The following is a 21,356-nucleotide window of genomic DNA, read 5'->3' as shown; positions in this document are numbered from 1 at the left end:
GACCCCAGGATCATGACCTGAGCTGAAGGCAGATGCTTAACTGACTGAGCCACCGGGCATCCCTGTGTATTTTTAATATATCTATCATCAGGAGAACTGGAACATTGAAGGCAGCTCTGCTGTCAACATTTCTTGAAAATATTCCTTATTCTAAAACATTGTCATTTTTACCCTTGAGGAACATAAATGTTGGTGAGAGATTTAGAGGCCCAAGTCATGAAATACTTAACACACATACACACACTCGTATATTTAGTCAATTCTTGTTATTCATTGTAGTTGTGTTCTATACATCCATCACAAACACTGAATTAATACTGAACCATTGCTCCTAAGGGAAATGCAGACACGTTCATCTGAGCCTCTGTTTACATTTTCATCAACCAAACAATGCATAACCTGTCATGGATTTTTTTTTCTATTTAAAGGCACCTGAATTGAATATATGTTTCTCAGAAATAAATTATTTGCAGTATTATAATAAAAATATTTCAATTACATCATTTTGTATAGTATATTCTGTTATTACTGTACTTTAAGTCATTCATACAATACACACAATTTAATAATGTATGTAAACACAGTAAACAGTACAATAATGTGAACACCTACACTATGCTATACTGTACAGTCATTCAGAGAAAGTGCAGAAAAAGTTAAAATTAATCGAAGATTAATATTAAATAGTTTTGATAGAGCTGTGGGATGTGGCGGGGGGCAGTGCACTTTGGATAAACGTCTTGACCTTGGCTTACCCCAAGAAAACCAAAAGAATAGTTGATGGTACTTATTTCAAGCCACTGAAGTGCCTTGAAAAATTGCACAAGGCTGCATTTGCTAATAGGGTCCCATTGTTTCATGTCATTGAAAATTCTTCCAAGGCAGAATTTCATTCTGATATTATGGCTGCTGTGAGAGGGACAGTTCATTCAGCGGTAGATGGATTTTCATCCCTATCTTCATCATTACTGACTTCAGTGCCTTGTTTTGCCATCCTTCTGGGTCTTAGTGGGCTCTACTACCTTTTCTACCAAAATTTCTTCCACATCCTCATGTCCCTGAAGATTTTCCCACTTATTTGCCTTCCGATACGCATTATGTGTTTGACACTGACCTTTATATTTTCCATAACTTTGCCAAAGCCTTTGAAATTTTTCAGGCAGTCTGCCCATTTTTCCAGATATTACTGATAGTGGTCTGCCTGATACTGTACCAGGCTGTGCACCATGATCACCAATGGAGCATAGAGAAACCAACTTCCAGTAGTCCGTCATGTGGTTTCCTTGCTGGTGTTGTATTGGTTTACTATAAATTTCCCTCGTGTTGTGCACCACGAAAGCTTTATTATGTCCTGATTGAGAGGTTAGGTGACCTAATGTTTAGGAGCATGAAAAGAACATCTAGGTTGGGGTGGACATTTGAAAGTTCTTCATGGTAATGGACTGGGGCATTATTCAAAATCAATACAACCTTGGAGGCAAGGTTTCTGCCTTAGAGATAGCAGTCAGCTTCTTGGATGAGCAGTTGTGGAAGCGATCCCAGAATGTTTCTGAAATCTCATATGTCATTATCTCAAACTTCTGGAATTTCCTTTTACGTTCTTGTGGATTTGGGGCTCTGTATACCTTTAGGGGTTTGCACTTAGTCGGTTGCTGTGGGTATTGACACACAGTAGCAAGACTGCATGATATTTGAATAATTTGAAGATGGGATTTGAAGGCCATTTGCATTGTGTAGGATCATTTGTCAAGAGTCAATGAAAACAAGCCAGGGGGTGCCTGGGTGGCTCAGTGGGTTGAGCCTCTGCCTTCGGCTCAGGTCATGATCCCAGGATCCTGGGATTGAGTCCCGCATTGGGCTCTCTGCTCAGCAGGGAGCCTGCTTCCACCTCTCTCTCTCTGCCTGCCTCTCTGCCTACTTGCGATCTCTGTCAAATAAATATCTTTATAAAAACAAAAGAAAAAAAGAAAAGCCAGTCTCACTGGCATTGAAACCTGCTCTTCCACATAACACTTTCTCTGTATTAATATTTAGCAGGTATTTAAACAATTATTCCACAGCCTCCTGATCTGCAGGATTTGCTTCATCTACACACTCTTCATACCGTATTGTCTCTTGAAATGTGCAAGCCAGCCAACTAGCTGATCAGGTTTCGCATTGTCCCTATCTGGGTAAGGATTAAATTTTGGCTTTCAGCCTCAGAACAGTGCCTTCCTATACTTTTTTATGGGTCTTTATCTCGCAAATCCACAATTTGAGCTGCTTTTTAAAATCTTTTTCATAGCTTCGTCACCCACTATGAAAGATACTTTTAACATTTTCTGGAATGACTTCATGTACAGATCAGTGCATTTCTTCATCCTACTTGAGAATATGCCATATTGTTGATTCATTGACATTGAACTCTGAGCCAACAGCAGTACAACTGCCTGAAGGTAGTCCATCTAACACATGTGTGTACTTTAAGGTCCATCACAGCCCTCTTGCACTTACATACACTGGACAGCACCAGATGCCTCGGTGGCGTAGTTGGTCAAGTGCCTGACTCTTGATTTTGGCTCAGGTCATGATCTCAGAGTCATGGGACTGAGCCCTGTGTTGGGCTCCATGCTCCGTGGAGTCTGCTTGATATTCTCCCTCTCCCCACCCCCTGCTGCACTCTCTCTCTTTCTAATAAGTAAATTTAAAAAAAAAGAAATTAAGTCCAAATTAGGTAGAAATAAATGATAAAGCTAAGAGCAGAAATAAAAAATAAACAGAAAAATCAACATACTAGAAATAGATTTTTAAAAGGCTAATGAAATTGACACCCCCCTAGAAAACCTGACCAGGAAATAAAAAAAGAAAAGAAAAAAATGATATTTCCAATATCAGGAATGATGGGCGGGCATCACTGTAGATTTGATATACACTAAAGAGATGACAAGTGACTGTAAACACCATTCTGTGATGAAAACTGCAAATGCATATGGTTTTCCTGTAAATTGTATAAAAATTATTAGGAAGATATTTTACTAAGGTTACACAAACTCTTTCTGAAAACAAGGAAACGTTTCCTAACTCATTCTATGAAGAAGCCAGCATTACCCTAAAACAAAAACATAATAACCAGCATTACCCTAATACAAAAACATAATAAAGAAATTTAAAGATTAATATCCCTCAGGTACATAGACATAAAAGTGTTTAATGACCATTTCAGGAAATCAATCCAATCAAATACAATAGGATAGTCTCACATGACCACCTCTTGGGTGGGGTGAGGGGGTGTTATCCCAAGAATCAAGGTTGGTTTAGCATTGAAAAAAACCAGTCAATGTAATTCATATTTACAGGATAAAGGAGAGAATCCATATTATCTGAAATCTCTATGTGAAGTAATTGACAAAATTTGGTAATTCTGTCAAAGTAATCTCCAGCAAAATAGAAATTGGAGGGTATTTCCTTGATATGAAGCACATAAACAAAAAAACCTTCAGCTAACAGCATACTGAACGCTTTTAAGATTGGAACCTGGAATGCATGTTCATTATCTTTACTGATACTCAGTATTTTACAGGCTGTCAGATCAAATGTAAAAGTAAAAAGAAGAGTAAAAGGCATACAGATTGAAAAGGATTATGTAAAACTCTTTATTTATAGAAAACATGAATGTGTATTACAAAATCATAAGAAATCCACAAAGAAATACCAGAAGCATGGAGATTTAGCACACTTACAGCATACAAGACCAATATATAGAAACCAATTATATATTCTATATGCTACCACTAGCATATAATTGAAAACTAAAATTTAAAAGGTACCATTTACAATAGCACTTTTTAAATTTCACAAAACGGTAAGGAGTACATCAGCAGATACTGTATATAAGACCTACAGACCGAGAAAAGGACACATCGGGGGTTGGCAAACTTTCACTATAAAGCACCAGCTAGGAAATATTTGTAGGCTTTGCAGGTATGGTCCCTATCACATGTGATGGTTTTGTTTTGATTTTACAACATTTAAAAAATGTTAACATCATTTCAAGCTAATTGGCATTACAAAAACAGACTGTGGGCCAAATTTGACCCATGCTCTCTATGATGTATAATTTCTGGAACTCTGCTACAAAATACCGAGAGAAATAAAATCTAAAGACCTCAACAAAATTTGTACCAACTGGTGAGCTGGAAAAGTTAATATTGGTAAGTTAGGACCTTGAAAGCTGACTTATGGAATTATTACAAGAGATATGGATGCCCTTGGGGCAGAAGGCTTGTAAGCCAGGCTAGCTCCAGCGCATACCTGATATGCACCTGCTACTCACGTACCTGGGAGAAGAGCTCTTGTAGTTTCATGGTTTGCTGCAAGGCTCATATTGAGGAAAAATGTCTGATAGGGCTGTGTTACCAATTCACAGACCCTGCCCTCTTCTGAGACTGGAGCCTGGTGTAGCCAATGGTTGATTCATGAGCTGAGCCAAGGAAGATCTCATAGGCACATACCCTGCTGTTGCCATCCCATGCTGACTGGACGCACCATGACAGCACCAACCCCCAGTCTCCATAGCTTTCTTGTGTCTACCCCAGCCTCCCACAAGCCATGCCCCATGTGGGCAGGATTTACGTTTTGCTCTCCTGCTCTGGCCTTGAGCAGGCTCTGCCCTCTGGGGACCATAGGGAAAAGGGCTGGCAGACCCCCTCCCCCTCCAAACTCAGGTGGCCTCTGCCACTGCCTTACAGTTAGGCACTGGCGTGATGGTCATGCAGGCTCTTGGAATGTCTAGTCTTTAACGGTCTCACCAAACCACCAGGCCCATCTGGTGTCACACCCAAGCAACCAGCAGCAGAAAGTCAGGAAGTGCTAGAAAGTCCCACTGGGATTTGGCCTCTGGGCCTTTGGCACTTTGGGTGCATCCCCTTTGCAGGTGTAGGTGGAGCCGGGGTGCTTTTCTGCCCCACGTTCTGGCGCTGTGCCCCAAGCATCAGGCTAAACAGAGCACGGTTTGCCACAGAGGAGCAGGTAGCTAGGAGAGCGCTCTCCGAATTGCGTTACTACACTCCCAAGACCCGACAGTGTCCAAACTGTCCTGCATGGGCAACCTCCTCAGCAAGCTTCTCTCTTGCCCTTGTCCCCCAATCTCCCCAACTCGAATTTGGAGATGGCCAGGGTCATCCAATCCTCTCTACATCCTTGCTTAAAGGAGACAGAGCTGAAGTCACCGGGAGGGTGAAGGCAGGGGATATCAAAGGAAGACAAAAGTGTGCCAAAGGCAGGACTACCAGAAAGGGGTCACCGTAGCAGTGGGAGTGTACCATCAGCATGTAGGCTCCTGGCTACAAGTGGAGCTGTCACACATTTGGGGAAACCTCTATTCCAAGAAGCTAGCTTAGGTGAGATATCATAGACATCTTCCATGAAGTCCTTCACCAAAGGCCATGCCTTCAGCAGCTCATACAGCCCTGCTGGAGGCTTCCTGCCTCTTTACAGGAGTGATCCAGGTACATGAGGGCCATCGGGGCCAGCTGCCAGAGGGGCTGAGAAAGGAAGAGCTTGATGAAGGCCATTGGCTCAGCTCTCCGCCCCTTATTGATGTCAAAGAAGACCCAAGAGAGAAAAGCTTTCAGACACTCTGTCAAGGAGAAATTCTCCACCCACGTAGCCTCTGTAAACAGAAATTTTCAGGGCCACTGCTGCTGTCACTGCCACTACGGTGCAGTAGAAGAAGCGAGTCTGCTCCTACCTCCTACCTTCCTTGGATGGTCATTGCTGAAGACCTCAGCTTGGAGAAAAACACAGCAGCAACGGAACCACGAGGCTGGAGGACGAAACTGAAGACCACGTCACACAGCCGTTCCACTCAGCCTGCCTCTTCTCGCTCCCCGTTTCTTGCAGGGAACACAGTTACTTTGCCATTGGCTGCTTTCCCCTCGCAGATTCCAGAAATTACCAAATTAGCAGTCATTGACTTGACTGACTTGTCTACTGGGGCCTGGACCTGTCTGCCCCTTTATCTCCCCCGACACCGGATATGGGTCATGAAACGGGTGCACAATTTTCAACGCTCCCACTGCTGCTCTGGCCCGTGCTGCCTTTAGATCCCAACCCCTCTTTGGCGCTCCACTTAATAATGAGAATTGAGGCCCCTTGCATCCCAATCCCTCAGTCACAGCAGCAGGATCTTCTGCTTCTCCTCCCACACCTCCTAACATCTCATCCTTCTTCCTCGCCTGTCTTTAAAGTCAAATCACCCACTTCTATGTGTGTGGATTCTCCTCCCTTTTTCTTACAGCCCCCGCTTCGAGTCCCTTTAGCCAGTGTCTCGGTCTTCACCAGCCTCTGCAAACACCCCCACCCCAGCATCACAGTCAGTGCATCTGCAAAACGGACCCCAGTGGGTGCTTTGGCCTTGGTGTGACTGTCACAGGCGCCGCTCTGCCTTGCCATGCTTTCGTCTTCAGGTTTCCGCCGGGACCCAGCATGAGCCCCGTCGCTCGGGACCAGGCTTCTCCCCAGAGGGAAGAAACAACCCTGCCAAGGCCAAGGTTGCCACCTGCTTTTATGGCTAGCAGCCCTACCTCAGCTTTCCCCCTTCCTTTTAGGGCGGGAACCGCCCTTTAGCTGAAATGTGGGAGCCGATCTGGGCGGTGGCAGGAAGCCACTCTCTTCAAGGCCCCTGTTTTTTTCTGGCCCACCTACCACTGCTTCTGCAGTAGCCTCACTCCAGGACACTTCAGCCTCGTCATCCAAGCCGGCTTTGGACTCTGATACCACACTCAGTTCCCAGCCTGCTCTCTTCCTGTCTCTTCTCTGCACCTTTCCCTCTGGGAAAGCTGGCAGCTCCCGCAGAACCCCCGTGCCTAGCCTCGACAGCAGGCCTGGCCCCCATCAGCGGTCAACTTTTCCAACTGTTCCAAATGCAGCGCCTCAGGGAGCACCCAGCCAGCTCTGGCTGCCCTTTAGTTGTTCTCCCCACCGCTAGAGCCCTCTAGTCCATTAGACCTCCTCTGGAGCTGCTCACCTTTTGCAGGTATGCTCCAGCCCCACTGGGGTTTATGGGACCTGCACCTTTTGGGTAGTGGCAAAATTTGGGATCACTGTGTACATCCCAGGCAGTGGCTTCATGTCTGGAACACTCAGCTTTGGAGCAAGGCCCAGTGCAATACCTAGCAGCACAGCTCGTGTTGGGGATGTGGTCAGCCTGGGGCACCCCTGTTGCAACTGGAGAGGCCGGCCCTGCTGAGAGCAAATCTGTCCTTGGAAACACTTTCCTTCCTACCTATAATCAGAGCACCCAGAGCCACCCCCTCCATAACACGCTGACTCCTATTGGACGAGAGAGCATCACTGAGAAGGAACATGGGGCACAAGGTGCTTTGGGTCTTCCTTGTGTTCAGATAACCTGGGCCCCATCCAGCCAGAGGACATCTATGGCAATCAAGGGGAAGACGCCACACCTGTGCCTGGAGGGCTTTCTGGTCCTACCTGCGGTCAGAAGTCCTGGGCCCCGCGTGAAAGAGTGCGTGGCTGGTAGTGGGAAAGGCCAACACCATTCAGGGTGTTGGGAGGATTCTCTTCCCGCATCGGGACTGAGCACTTGAGGACCATCTAGTCACAGAAAACCTGTTATTCTTGGAGAAGCCTGCACCACTGAGAAGAAATGTGTGTCATGAGCTACTCCTGTTCCTGCCCTCCATCAGACCCCTAGTGTCCACCAGGCCAGGGCATCTCTGTCGCCATCTGAGGGGCTGGCAGCGTACCTGTGATTGGAAATGCTAACGTCAGTGCGCCTGAGGAACATGGTCCAGAACGCAGGCAGTGCCATGGGGAAAGTCAGCACCACACCTGCCCTTCAGGAAATTTTTGTTCCATCATTCAGAGCAGCTGGGACACTTGTGGTCAGAGCACATCTGTCGCAGGCTCACGGGACAGGGTCACTCTGAGGAAGAGTTTCTCTTCTCACCTTCACTCAGAACATTTGGGACCCACTTAGACAAGAGTACTCTCTTGGATGTGGAGTAGTCAACCCCACTAAGGAAATGTCCAAACTTCAGCACCTCTGCTGCTGTCTTTCAGAGCAAACATAGCTCTGGCATAGGGCACTGCAAGCCGCCGGACTCTCACCCTGGGGCACCTTTGTCACCTGCCCAGATTTCTCTGGAGACAGAAGTGTTGGGTCACCAACCCATTCATTTTTCTTCTACTGAAAGAAACAATAGCTCAGCAAAGGCTATCTAGAAATGGTGGCTGACCACCCACTGCCATGAATGGGTAGAGGCTCAACCCCTCTGGTTATGGCGAACAAACTTAGCCTACACCATGTCCTTCTAGAGTGAGCTGAAGCCCAATACCTCAGCCACGTTTGTGTACATGTAAAATGGTGTCATTTCAGAGAAGGCTCATCAGAAGTCAACATACCGGCCACGAGAAGTTTCACTGTGGAAAGAAGAAAGACAGCAGTAAGTAGCAACCATGTCATACACGACTGCAACTTTTAGCCCAGCAGACTCTGCTTTTTCAAGATCTTTGGCTAACTGAGGTCCTTTGACATTCCTTGTGCATTTCAGAATCAAGATTATAAATTTCGGCAAAGAAGCCAACTGGGATCCTAACAGGGATCATGCTGAATTTGTAGATCACTTTAGGAAGTGTCACCATCTTAAATCAAGTCTTATTCGTGAACATGGGCTGTTTTTCATATTGTTTAATCCTTTAAAATGTCTTTCAACAGTGTTTTGTTTTCGGAGTATAAACAGAAAATTCTCTTGTTAAATTTATTCCTAAACATTTCATTTTTATGATGGTACTGAAAACGTTTCCATATTATTTCACCACCACAAGGGTATAGATTTTTATACCTTGATTTGTGTCCTGTAATCTTGCTGAAATTATTATTAGTTTTAATATTTTTTAGTGTATTCCTTTGGATATACTCTATATAAGATGCATATCATCTGTGAATATAGTTTTACTCATGCTTTTTCAATTTGGATGGCACTTTATTCCCCCTTTCTCTTACCTAATTGCTTTGGCTAGAAAGCCCAGTAAAATATTGAGTAAAAGTGGTAAGAGTGGACATTCTAATCTTGTTCGTCAATTTAGAGATAAAGCACCCATCTTTTACCTTTAAGTATGATATTTGCTGTGGGTTTTTTGTCCAGACCTTGTCAGATTGAGAGGTTCACTTCTATTCTTTATTGAGTTCTTTTATAGTAAAAGGATGTTGGATTTTGTCATATGTTTTTTCTGCATCTATTAGGATGATCATGAGATTTCTAAAAGTTTCCATTGATACGATGTCTTGTAATTAATTACAATTGACATATGACATTATATTAGTTTCACACGTACAACATAATGATTTAATATTTGTATGTATTGCAAAGTGGTAAGTCTAGTTAATGTCGTATTTAATGTTATATTTTTTAAATTGTTGTGACAAGGTCTTTTAAGATCTACTCTCTTAGAAAACTTCAAGGATATAAAATTGTGCATTACATACCCAGGATTTATTTGTTTTATAACTGGAAGTTTGTACCTTTTCACTACCTTCCCCTTCACTCATTCCACTCACCTCTAACCCCTACCTCTGACAAATACTGATCTGTTCTCTTTATACAGGAGTTCAATTTTTTTTTAGATTTCACATGTAAGTGAGATCATAATACTATTTGCCTTTCTCTGCCTGACTTATTTCGTTTAGTATAATGCCCTCGTGGCCCATCCAGGTTGTCACAAATGGCAAGATTCAATTCCTTTTTTCAGGGCTGAGTAATACTCCTATCCATTCATCTTCTTTATCCATTAATCCATTGATGGGCACCTTGGTTGCTTCCATGGCTTGGCTCCTGAGAATAATGCTGCAATGAAAATGAGGGTCAGATATCTCTTCAAGATAGTGTTCTCCTTTTCTTGGACAGATATCCAGAAGTGAAATTGCAGGATCATATTGTAGTTCTATTTTTAGTTTTTTGAGGAACCTCTACAGTTGTTTCCATACTGACTGCACCATTACATTCTCACCAACTGTGCACAAGGGTTCCCTTTTCTCCACATTCTCACCAACACTTACTGTTCCTTGTCTTTTGATGATGGTTATTCTATCAGGGTCTAAGGTATCTCATTGTGTGTGTGTGTGTGTGTGTCCCTCATTGTGGTTTTGATGCATTTCTCTGGTGATTACTGATGCTGAGCATGTCTTCATGTACTTTTTGGCTAACCCTATGTCTTTCTTGGAAAAATATCTATTCAGTTCTGCTTATTTTTATATTTTTACATTTTTAAATTTAGGAGTGCCTGGGTGGTTCTGTAGTTAAGCGTCTGCCTTCAGCTCAGTTCATGATCCCAGGGTCCTGGGATGGAGCCCTGCCTAGGGCTTCCTGCCTGGTGGGAAGCCTGCTTCTCTCTCTCCCACTCCCCTTGTTTGTGTTCCCTCTCTCTCTCTGTCAAATAAAATCTTTAAAATTTTTTTTAATTTAAATTCAATTTAGTTAACATATAGTGTATTATTAGTTTCAGGGATAGAGTTTAATGATTCATCAGTGTGTGTAACACCCAGTGCTCATTATGTCAAGTGCCCCTCCTTAATGCCCATCACCCCACATCTATCTCCCCTCCAAAAACATTCAGTTTGCTTCCTAGAGTTAAGAGTCTCTTATGGTTTGCCTCCCTCTATATTCTTATTTTTATTTTTCCTTCCTCAGCTCATTTTCTTTTTTTATTAATTATTTTTATTTATAATGTATTATTTGCCCCAGGAGGGTACAGATCTGTGAAATGCCAGGTTTACGCACTTGCCAGCACTCACCATAGCACACATCCTCCCCAATGTCCACAACTGCCCTCCCCCCACCCCTCACCCCCCAGCAACCCTCAGTTTGTTTTGTGAGATTAAGAGTCTCTTATGGTTTGTCTCCCTCCTTCAGCTCATTTTCAAATCTGATTTTTTGTTATTGAGTTGCATGAGTTCCTTATATACTTTGGATATTAATTTTTTTATTAGATATATGATTTGCCAATACTTTTCTCACTCAGCAGGTTGGCTTTGCATTTCATTGTTTTTCTTTTTGTGTGTGTGCAGAAGCTTTTTGGTTTGATGTAGTTCTACTTGTTTACTTTTACTTTTGTTGCCTTTGCTTTTGGTGACAAAAACCCAAAAATCATTACCAAAACCATATCTAGATAGGAACACAGATATACATATCCATGTCTATATATCATCTGTAGCTATGCCTCTATCGCTACCTGAACTTATGTCTCTATATTGGTAAGTAGGCATTTTTAGCCAGGACTTTAAAAGCTGGTTATGGAATTATTTTATTTTAATTTTTAAAAAATTATTTATTTATTTATTTATTTGACAGAAAGAGAGATCACAAGTAGGCAGGGCAGCTGGCAGAGAGAGAGGGAGAAGCAGGTTCCCTGCTGAGCAGAGAGCCTGATGCAGGACTCGCTTCCAGAACCCTGAGACCACGACCTGAGCTGAAGGCAGAGGCTTAACCCACTGAGCCACCTAAGTGCCCCTGGAGTTATTTTAAAAGGTTTTATTTGGCAGAGACACACAGCAAGAGAAGAAACACAGCAGGAGGAGTGGGAGAGGGAGAAGCAGGCTTCCCGCTGAGCAGGGAGCCCAATGTGGGGCCCGATCCCAGGACCCCAGGATCATGACCTGAGCCGAAGGCAGATGCTTAATAGGTGAACCACCCAGGCACCCCTGGTTGTGGAATTATCATAAGATATCTAGCAGTCCTTGGTTTTTAAGCCAGGGTGCATACTTCACCCACCTGAAACTCATCTCCTCTCCTTGCCTCTGGGAGAAGGTCACTCATCAAAAGCCGTGTAGTCAGCTGCAAGGCTCAACTAGGAGAGAAATGCCCAATATTGCTGTGCTGACAATTGTCGGTTTCTGCAAATGTAGGAGATTAGAAAGAGAAATAGAAGGCATATCTCTGACATTATTCAGAGATATGTAGTTTACAGAAAACACTTGGTGTATGTAGAAAACTCAAAGGAATCTGCAAAGAGACCACCAGAAGCAAAAGTAAACTTAGCAAGGTCCTAGTATACGTAGAGAGAAGTGTATTTTCCATGTACTACTAGTTATCTATTTAAAAGACACCATTTAAAATAAAATTTACAAATCTCATAAAATTAGGAATTCAGAATAAATTAACAAAAGCTATGCAAGACCCGTTCACAGAGAACTACAAAGCAGGAGTTGCAAACTTTCTCTGTGAAGGGCCAGAGAGCAAATAATGTAGTTTTGTGGTTCACATATAGTCTCTATCACATATTCTTCTTTTTTTTAAATTTTATAGCTCTTTAAAATTTTTATAATGTTAAATGTTAAAATGTTACAATGGTTGGTTCACCATCCTCAGATGAGCCGAATTTGGCCCATAGGCTGTAATTTGCTGTTCCTTGCTACAAAACAGAGAAAATGAAAAAGACATAATTACGTACATGCAGTAGACTGCAAAAATTAATATAATGTGGTCAGTTTCAAGTAGAATTCTGAAAACTGGTCTATGGAATGATTTCAAAAGTTATTTGGTGCCCTTGGGGCACAAGGCTTTTAAGCCAGGATGGATCCTTCACTCATCTGATGTTGTGTATCTCCTGTCCCTGCCCAGTTATGTGGTTGGCTGCAAGGATCCATCAGAAGAGAAATCCGCTCTGGGAAATGCTGCCACCTGGTGGTCTCTGGCCAGCATCTTCTGAGGAGCCAATGGTCCACTTACAAGTTGACTCTTATAGCCGCGCATGCGCTCACTGCAGCTGAGCCTTGATGCTAAGCACCCTAAGGACGGTTAGAAATGGTAATACCTGATGTCTCCATAATGAGGAGGCGCCACAGTCCCGCGGCTACATTCAGGAGGTCTGGAATGACACAGACTGGGTTCCAGTGCCGGCTCGGCCACTACCACCTGTAGAACCTGAGAAAAGTTCGAAGACTTAAATGCTGTTTTACCAAATTCACCAAAAGAGCGGGGAAGAGAACCTGCCTGCTAGGAAGAGGTGCGGAAAGCGGCATCCAGGCCGTTGGGGGCATCTTGTTTGCGCCTCAAGAGAAGTTCACTGCCCCGATGGTGATGCCGTAGGCTCGTACCTTCCCTGGCTCCGGGGCCCCGTCCGGCACTAGAGAAGTTCCGGGGGGGCTCTGAACTACCTGTGTGGGGGTGGAGGGACGGAAAACGTGCCCGCTCGGGCGGCTGCCTGGAAGGGACACGCTGGGGCTTCTTAGCACCGCGGCTGCTCTGGTCTCACCCCCCGCCACGACCCTCCAGCACTGGCCCGCGGCACCCCCACCCCACGCGGAGAGTCGGTCACCGCGCCAACAGCACCGGCCTGGCCCGCCCCATAAGCCGCATCCGCACCTTGGAAGGATCAGGGTCGCTCCTGCCTTGGGTGGGGGGAGCCCGTTGTCCTCCCGGGACCCGAGCAGGAAGGGCTGGCGGGCTCACAGGCCTGGATGTCAGGAGAGCCTCGGCAGTACCGGACGGTCTCCACACCTGGAGGGAGCTCTTGCGTGCCAAACGCCCGTAACAAAGCGAGGGAAGAAGGCTCGAAGGCCCGGTATGTTGGGCCGTTAGACCCCGCCCTTTGCCGTTGGCCGCTAGATCTCCGCGCCCTTGGCTCGCGCACCGTTTCTCGTCACCGGTTGCAGTTGGTCCAACCCCCGCAGGGCAGCGCGAGCTGCGTGGCGGAGGGGTTGCAAGACGGAGACCTCCCTGCTTTCCCCACCCGGCTCCCGAGGACCCCGCGGCACGCAACGGTTCTTCGCCGCACCCTCTGAGGCGACCCTCGGTCCTCACCCCCACAGCCACCACCCTCCAGTGCTGCATGGGTCCCGCTGGGATCACCACGCTAACCCTGCCTCCCACCCCACCCCGGAACCTACTGCAATCACTTGTCTCCTCCGCTCGGTTTTTCCGTCCCTAGGAGGGGTTACCTGATCCCACAGGCTCAGCGCTCCGTGTTGGAGTCCCGACCCCGTGTCCCTGCAGGGCTCTCAGGTCAGCCCAGTGCTGTCTGCCCGCAAGTCCATAATGTTGCTCACTCCAGAAAGTTAAGTAGATTGTCCAGGGGGCAAACTGACACTCCAACTGCCACCTGAGCGGGCCGTCTCCTCTATGTCAATGCCACCCAGACACTTCCTAAATCCTGGCCTAAAGGAGACTGAACAGAGGACTCCAAGAGAGATCAGGAAGGGATAGTGAAGGTGGAGAAAGATTTGAAGTAATCGAAGGGCAGGACAATAGAAGGGGCCCCACCACAGCAGCGGGGGAGTGCAATCATCTACCCCCGAGGCAGTGGAGTCTTAAGACTCCTTCCCCCGCAGGCTTGAGCCTCTAGGGGAAACCTCCATTCCAACCATCCAGAAGAGTAAGAAACGGGAGACATAGGAGCTCATTCATCAAAGGCTAAGTCATCACCAGCTCAGGTGTCCTGCTGGAGCAGAACTGCCTCTTGGGAGGAATAATCTGGGTGTTTTCTGGTCCATCCTCCGTGGGCTCCAGTGTTGCCAGAAAGTTCAACAAAGGAAGAGCTGATGAACCCTGTTCACTATGCCTCAGAAGCCGTGGAAGAGCCAGGGAAGAAAAGTCTCAGAATATGATGTCAAATAGGACTTGTCCACCCACACCTGCCAGCAGTAGGCTCTGCAAACAAAATTCCAGTGCCCCCGCTGAGGCCACCACTGCCATTGTTTTGAGGTCCGAGTCAGCTGTCCCCAAACTCCTAAGCCCCTTTGAAAGCTTCTTTGAAGAATTGGAATGTGGTATAATATCTGAACAATAGAAATCTACAAAGGAGAGGCAATGTTATATAGATGGTAGACGAAATATTTAGAAAAGGAAATATAACAAAAAGAAAGTATGTGAGAATTGTTTTTGAATATATTAAGGAAACCTTAAAAATAGTAGAAAACATAGAGGGGAAAATGAGAAAAAAAAATGAATCTAAAGCATCTAAATAAAGACCAAATATGTGGTTATTGTCTTGCTTATTGATAAAAAAGAAAATCTATGAGTGCATATGTCCATGTACCTGAGATGTTATAGGAAAACACAAAAGCTTGCTCAGCCATCCACAGGCACCAGACAGTAGGAGCACCTCTCAACCAGTGGGGGTGGGAAGCTGTGGACAAGCACCCCAGCCTCCCCATGCTTTGGTGGGACAATTCTGAAGATATTCCATCCAATTTCTCAAAGGATCCTTACCACCCGGGTCCAAAATGGCACACAGCATTACTTACCTTTTTATTTAAATAATTGTACTTTGGGGTGCCTGGGTGGTTCAGTCAATTGGGTCTGCCTGCAGCTCAGGTCATGACCCCCCGGGGTCCTGCAATGGAGTTCCAGGTTGGCTCCCTGCTCAGCAGGGAGTCTGCATTTCTCTCTCTCTCTCTTTTCCTCTGCTCCTCCCCATTGTGTGTTCTCTCTCTCAAATATTTTATTATTTTAAAATTTATTTATTTTAAAATTTTGAAATTAAGTGTTGGCAAGGCTATGGAGAAATTGGAACCCTGGTGCATTGCTGGTGGAAAAATCAGCAGTTATGGGGAAAAATATAGAGGTTCCTCAAAAAATTAAAAACAGATACATATGATGGAGCAATTCCACTTTTGGGTATATATCCAAATGAATGAAAGCAGGGACATGAACACATGTACACCAATGTTCATTATTACAAAAGCCCCAAAGTGCAAACAGCTCCAGTGTTTACCAACAGATAAATGGATAAAATGTGGTGTATACAGATATAATGGACTATTTTTCAGTCTTAAAAAGAGATGAAATTCTGACACATGCTTTAACATGGATAACCTTGAAATCATCATGCTAAGTGAAATAGGAGGGCATATATCATACAATTCCACTTACACGAGATATCTAGAGTATTCAAGTCAATAGAGAGAGAAAGTAGAACACTGGTTGTCAGGAGTTAGAGATGGGGGGTGATGGGAAGTTCTTTTTTTTTTTTTTTAAGATTTTATTTATTCATGAGAGACAGAGACAGGCAGAGTCAGAGGGAGAACCAGGCTCCCTACAGAGCGAGGAGCCTGATGGGGGACTCCACCCCAGGACTGTGAGATCATAACCTGAGCCAAACACAGATGCTTAACCGACTGAGCCACCCAGACATCAATGGGCAGTTCTTGCTTAATGGGCACAGAATTTCAGAATTTCAGTCTGAGACAATGAAAAGGTTCTGGAGATGGATACTGGTGTTAGTTGCACAACAATGTAAATGTTCTTAATGCCATTGAATTGTATACTTAGAAATGGTTACAGTATAAATTTTATGTTACACCTGTTTTTATCACAATTTTCACAAAGAGATTTCACCCTGCCCCAATCCTACATGATATCCTTCTTGGCATCCTTTAATGTAGTTGACAGAAAATTTGAAGAATTCACAAAGGCCTCATTCATTGCCGCATTATCCACAATAGCCAAGATATGGAAACAAGCTAAGTGACTGTCACTTAGCTTGAATGGGTAAAGAAGATGTCATACACACACACACACACACACACACACACACACTGAACTATTATTCAGCCATGAGAAATACGAAATCCTTTTATTTGTAACAACATGGTTGGACCTTGAAGGCATTATGCTAAATGAGATAAGTCAGAGAAAGCGAATCTGCATGGTACCACATGTGGGATGTGAAAAAGCCACATGTGTAGAAACAGTAGGACTGTGATTGCCAGGAGCTGGGGGCATGGGGTAACTAGAAGGATTAAAGTGCACAAACCTACAAGTAAAAGATGTTGTTAAAGTGCACAAACTTACAACTAGAAGATGAGTAAGTTTTGCAGACCTCATGCATAACATTGTGATTATAGACAACAATACTGTACTATATACTTGGGTGTTGTTAAGAGACTAGATCTTAAATGATCTCACCACACACACAAAAAATGATGATAGTTAGAGGATGTGATGGAGGTGTTAGCTAATGCTATGGCTGAGATCGTATTGCAATATATACAAGCATTGAATCAATACATTGTGTACCTTTAACAAAATTATATATCAATTTTTTATTTAGATGAATTTAAAAAAAAAGAAAACTCAGGCCTTACAATACAGTTGGCCCCTTGATATTTTGATCTTGAATTAGACCTTGGTGATGGAGTCTTTTAGGGAGTAGAAACACTGGGCTAAGCAAAGTAGGCTTTGGACCAGGAGGGCGAATATGAACGAGGCAATTGGACCTGTGTGGCATGGGTGTAGGGAGCCCAGGTCCCTAGGGAATGTGAATTTAGATGAATCAGTGCCGGTGGCAACAGCAACCCTGCTGTGGGGGCTCCATCTGCCACTTTGTAACATCAGTAACTTAAAAGAAGAAAATAAGTTAAATGTTATTTTATTAATAAAATAGAATAATTCATAGCCATCAAAATTTCATAATTATAGTGACTGAATTAAGTTGAGGAGTGCTTATAAGGCGAAGGGCGTGGTCAACAAATAGGTGCTCTACCAAAAAAAAAAAAAAAAAAGAAAGAAAACAAGAAAAACACAAACCCTGTAGCTCAGAAAGTGGAGGGACATTTTTGGAGAGCTGGAAACTAATTCTTACAAGGCTGAAAACATAGTGTTGCTATTAAGTAAAGTAAGTATTCCATATGCAAACACTTTGCTGAAAGTATATTTAACTTGATATCATAACACTGGTTATGGGCTAACACTAAAAATAGTGTAATGTACGTTTAGTAAGACCAGATCTGCAGGGGTGCCTGGGTGGTTCAGTCGGTTAAGCTACAGACTCTGGGTTTCTCCTCAAGTACTGATCTCAGGGTGGTGAGATAGAGCCCTAGTGACAGGTTCAATGTGGAGTCTGCTTGAGATTCTCTTCTTCTCCTTCTGCCCCTTCCCTGCTAATGCTCTCTCTCTCTCTCAAAATAACTAAATTTTTTTTTAAAGATTTTATTGATTTGTTAGAGAGAGTGTGCACAAGCGAGCTCAGGCAGAGTGGTAGGCAGAGGCAGAGGGAGAAGCAGGTTCCTTGCCAAGCAAGGAGCCCCATGTGGGACTAGATCCTAGGACGCTGGGATCATGACCTGAGCCGAAGGCAGCCGCTTAACCAACTGAGCCACCCAGACGTCCCTCAACATACTAAATTTTAAAGAAAAAGACAAGATCTGCAAGTCAAAGTGAATTGTTCGTATTGTTTTCGTACTACATAAAAAGAAAAAAAAAAAAGAAAGCCTTAAAGCCCATGGACAGTTTAGACAAGTATTATTGGAAAAAGAAAGAGTAAAAATATCCTAATGTATGATGAGACAAGAAGAAACATTTCTTTTAAATGTGTATATATATGTATATATATATATAGAAATGCATATATTTAGAAAAATGTTTCTTTTAAATATATATATACATAATTAGTCCTACTTTATTTACATTCTTCTTTTTAAAGTTCTTACATTTATGTATCTTTTTAAAAAGATTTTATTTATTTATTTATTTGTCAGAAAGAGAGAGAGAGAGAGAGCGAGCACACAAGCAGAGAGGCAGGCAGAGGCAGAGAGAAAAGCAGGCTTCCTTGATGAGCAGGGCGCCTGATGTGGGATTCCCAGGACCCTGGGATCATGCCCTGAGCCAAAGGCAGCTGCTTAACCAACTGAGCCACACAGGTGTTCTTACATTTATGTATCTTAAGACTACAAAATAATATACCAAATTCAAAGAGTAGGAAGTGGCTGTGTCAGGGATTAGAAACATTTGTTTCACACGTTTGTCTTACTATTATTAATTGCCACTATTAGTCCTATGGATGTTTGATTTAGTAACATCTGTAATAGAAAAGTAAACAATTCAGAAAGACATAATCTCAAATGCCTTTTTTTCTATATTTTTATGTTAAAATAGAAAGGGTCCATAGACAAAAGGACGAGACTGATACAAAGCTAAGGTCAAGCAAAGATTTGGACATCTCCAGCTGGCCTGGCTCATCCTTGGCGGGTAGGGAGGTAATACGTGCACTTTCACTGATTGGACGTTTCCACCTGGCCAGACACGTCCTTGTATGTGGGCTCTGTTATCAGGGGCTGGTCAGTCATATTTCACCAGTTCTGTTTCTGAGCGCTTTTCTCTTGGGGGGAAGGGGCAGGTTCAATCTAAGTTTATTGCATAAACAACAAAATGGCTCGCTCTTGCTAAGTAGGCCCTTACAAAAATAATAACACAGTTTAGAAGATTCTATTATGGTTTGGGGAGGTCTGGTACAGCAGTGTCCTGGGTTGGCTCTCTACCTTGGCATCAAGTGTCGGGTGATGGTGAACTCTTGAATCCTCATCTCTGCCTTCCCTGGTCAGGTCAGGTACTTCTTCGCTTCCTTTGCGCTGCAACCACCAGCCCAACAAACTCGTCCAGCCCCAAAATTGGCAGAATCAGGTCCAGCCGTCAGCTCAGCGAGAGCCTACGCGCCTGCGTAATCCCAGGACCGAAGGGAACTCCCAGAAGTCTCCCGGGCGCGGAGTGGTCGGTCCTTAGGGGCGGTGGGCCGCATAGCTTCTACGGTTTTACCGCCCCGGACTACATTTCCCACAGGCTACTGCAATCAGGCCGGATCAGCCTGGGACTACATTTCCCAAAGGCCACCGGGGTAACCCGGGCGTCCGCCTTTCCCTCCGGAGGTTTTGTGACGGTGGGCGCGGCTGCGAGTTTGGAAGTGTGGGAAGGAAAAGTCAACACCCAGCCTCACCAGGAGGGCACTGCAGACTCCGACCCCGCCCACAAGGCAGCGTCGACTTGTGTGAAGGAAAACAGTGGGTGCAGGGCGTGCGAAGAGGGGCCGGCCGGCGCTGCCCGCGTCCCCAACGCGTGTGTGTGCTGGAGTGGCGGGGTGCGGGCGGGCGCTTGTGTGGTTCGGCCGAGGGCTGTGCCCGGCGGAGGCTGGGGGGTCGGGGAGGGACGTGCCACCGTGAGCCGTGTTCTCGGTTCCTGCTGCCTCCTGCCCCTTTCCTCTCGCCAGCAAGTGGTCTGCCCTAGACAGCCGGTCGCCAGAGGGAGGTAATGGAGCCTTTGAAGCAAAGCTTCCCAGCGGGAAGGCCAGGCGCTGATCCGGAGATGGGAATTTTAGAGCCTGCAGCTTCTCCAAGAAGAGCTCCCGAGAAGACTGGATGGGAAATCCCCGGAGTGGCATTCCCTCCCGACAGGGTTCCCCGGTGGGGACCTTTGTGAGGGCCTTTCACAGGTTTGAAAACCACAGCATTAACACATCGCTGACCGCAGACACCCGCTTTGCCTTCACTTAACGAGCAAGTCAAGTAAAAAAGTGTTAAGGGCGAAGAAGGGTGTGAGGTCGCGTTAGATCTGGCAGAGTGTTTTCTGAGTCATTCTAAACTCCAAAAAATAAAGGTCTTACAAGTCTCTTCTCCAGCTCTGTTACTCTCCAGAAGAAAAACCCCAAAGAGATTGTGGTTGTTGCACATCCAAAAATTAAGATTTAGGCGGGTCTTGTGTTTCCTTGTTGTTCTCTAAATTGTCTTAAGAGTACATTTGTTTGCCTTTGCCGGAGGTGCTCCACGTAATTGTGACCTTCTCTGTGTCTTCTTTACAGTGAATGATGGGGTCCTTAGAGAAGGATTCCTTCTCCCTGTGGCCCTTCATCTTTCTTTATACCCAATATTCTCGTTACCATTTTAGTTGTTATTTCTCACTACTGATTACAAATCATTTACATCTTATTCTGTGATCCCCTTTCTAAGCGTTGTGATAGTAGGTTGTAGAAATACAACTTCTGAAGTTTGCTTTCAGGGCTTTATTTTAGACTTTAATAGAGTAAAAAGATTAGTATTGATATTTGGTTGGCATAGTGCTGCTGCTCCATACTCACCTTGTCCCAAGGCTTCATTGTTAAGTTCAGCAAGATAGGCATTGATTCAATAGTTTCAGTAGCATATAACAGTCCTCTTCCATGTGAAACTTTTAGAAGTGGGAATGTGATCGTAGGTTTGAACACATTGGTAGATCTGTGTCCTTAGTCATTTGTTTTGTTTTTTAAATTTTAAGTTTTAAAAGATAAATATTTATTTAAGAGAGAGATAGAGAGCAAGTGTGCCCACAGAGGGAGAGGGACTGGCAGAATCCCCGCAGAGCAGGGAGCCTGATGTGGAGCTCAGCCCCAGGACTCTGATCCGGGCTCGGTCCCAGGACCCTGGGATCATGACCTAAGCAGAAGGCAGACGCTTAACTGACTGAGCCACACAGACACCCCTAATTTTAATTTTTAAAAAGTTTTAATTTTTTTAAATTTGTTAGGCCTTATTTCAGATTTTTTTTTTTTTTTTTTTTTTTAAAGGCAGGCAGAGAGAGAGAGAGGAGGAAGCAGGCTCCCTGATGAGCAGAGAG

General features: G+C 44.5%; 2 long non-coding RNA genes across 3 annotated transcripts; one reads left to right on the top strand and one right to left on the bottom strand.

Annotated features, from left to right (window-relative positions):
- Positions 1-3,608: 3,608 nt before the first annotated feature.
- LOC101672653 lies at positions 3,609-19,527 on the bottom strand. Of its 2 annotated transcripts, none has more exons than XR_001181640.2 (4): positions 19,256-19,527; positions 12,811-12,920; positions 11,769-11,890; positions 3,609-8,421 (listed from the first exon to the last, which is right to left on the bottom strand). It is a non-coding gene; the product is annotated as an uncharacterized LOC101672653 (long non-coding RNA). The 2 variants fall into 2 exon arrangements; XR_001181639.2 differs by lacking the exon at positions 19,256-19,527 and adding an exon at positions 13,362-14,841.
- Positions 19,528-19,598: 71 nt separating this feature from the next.
- Positions 19,599-20,375, top strand: LOC123390956. Its single transcript, XR_006605551.1, has 2 exons — positions 19,599-19,771; positions 19,978-20,375. It is a non-coding gene; the product is annotated as an uncharacterized LOC123390956 (long non-coding RNA).
- The last annotated feature ends 981 nt before the right edge of the window (positions 20,376-21,356 follow it).

The sequence above is a fragment of the Mustela putorius genome, unplaced genomic scaffold (assembly GCF_011764305.1).
Source record: "Mustela putorius furo isolate JIRA1106 unplaced genomic scaffold, ASM1176430v1.1 tig00000174_pilon_pilon_pilon, whole genome shotgun sequence".
Taxonomy (NCBI): Eukaryota; Metazoa; Chordata; class Mammalia; order Carnivora; family Mustelidae; genus Mustela; species Mustela putorius.
Note: the sequence above shows the minus strand (reverse complement) of the source record. Positions and strands in the feature narration are given on the sequence as shown.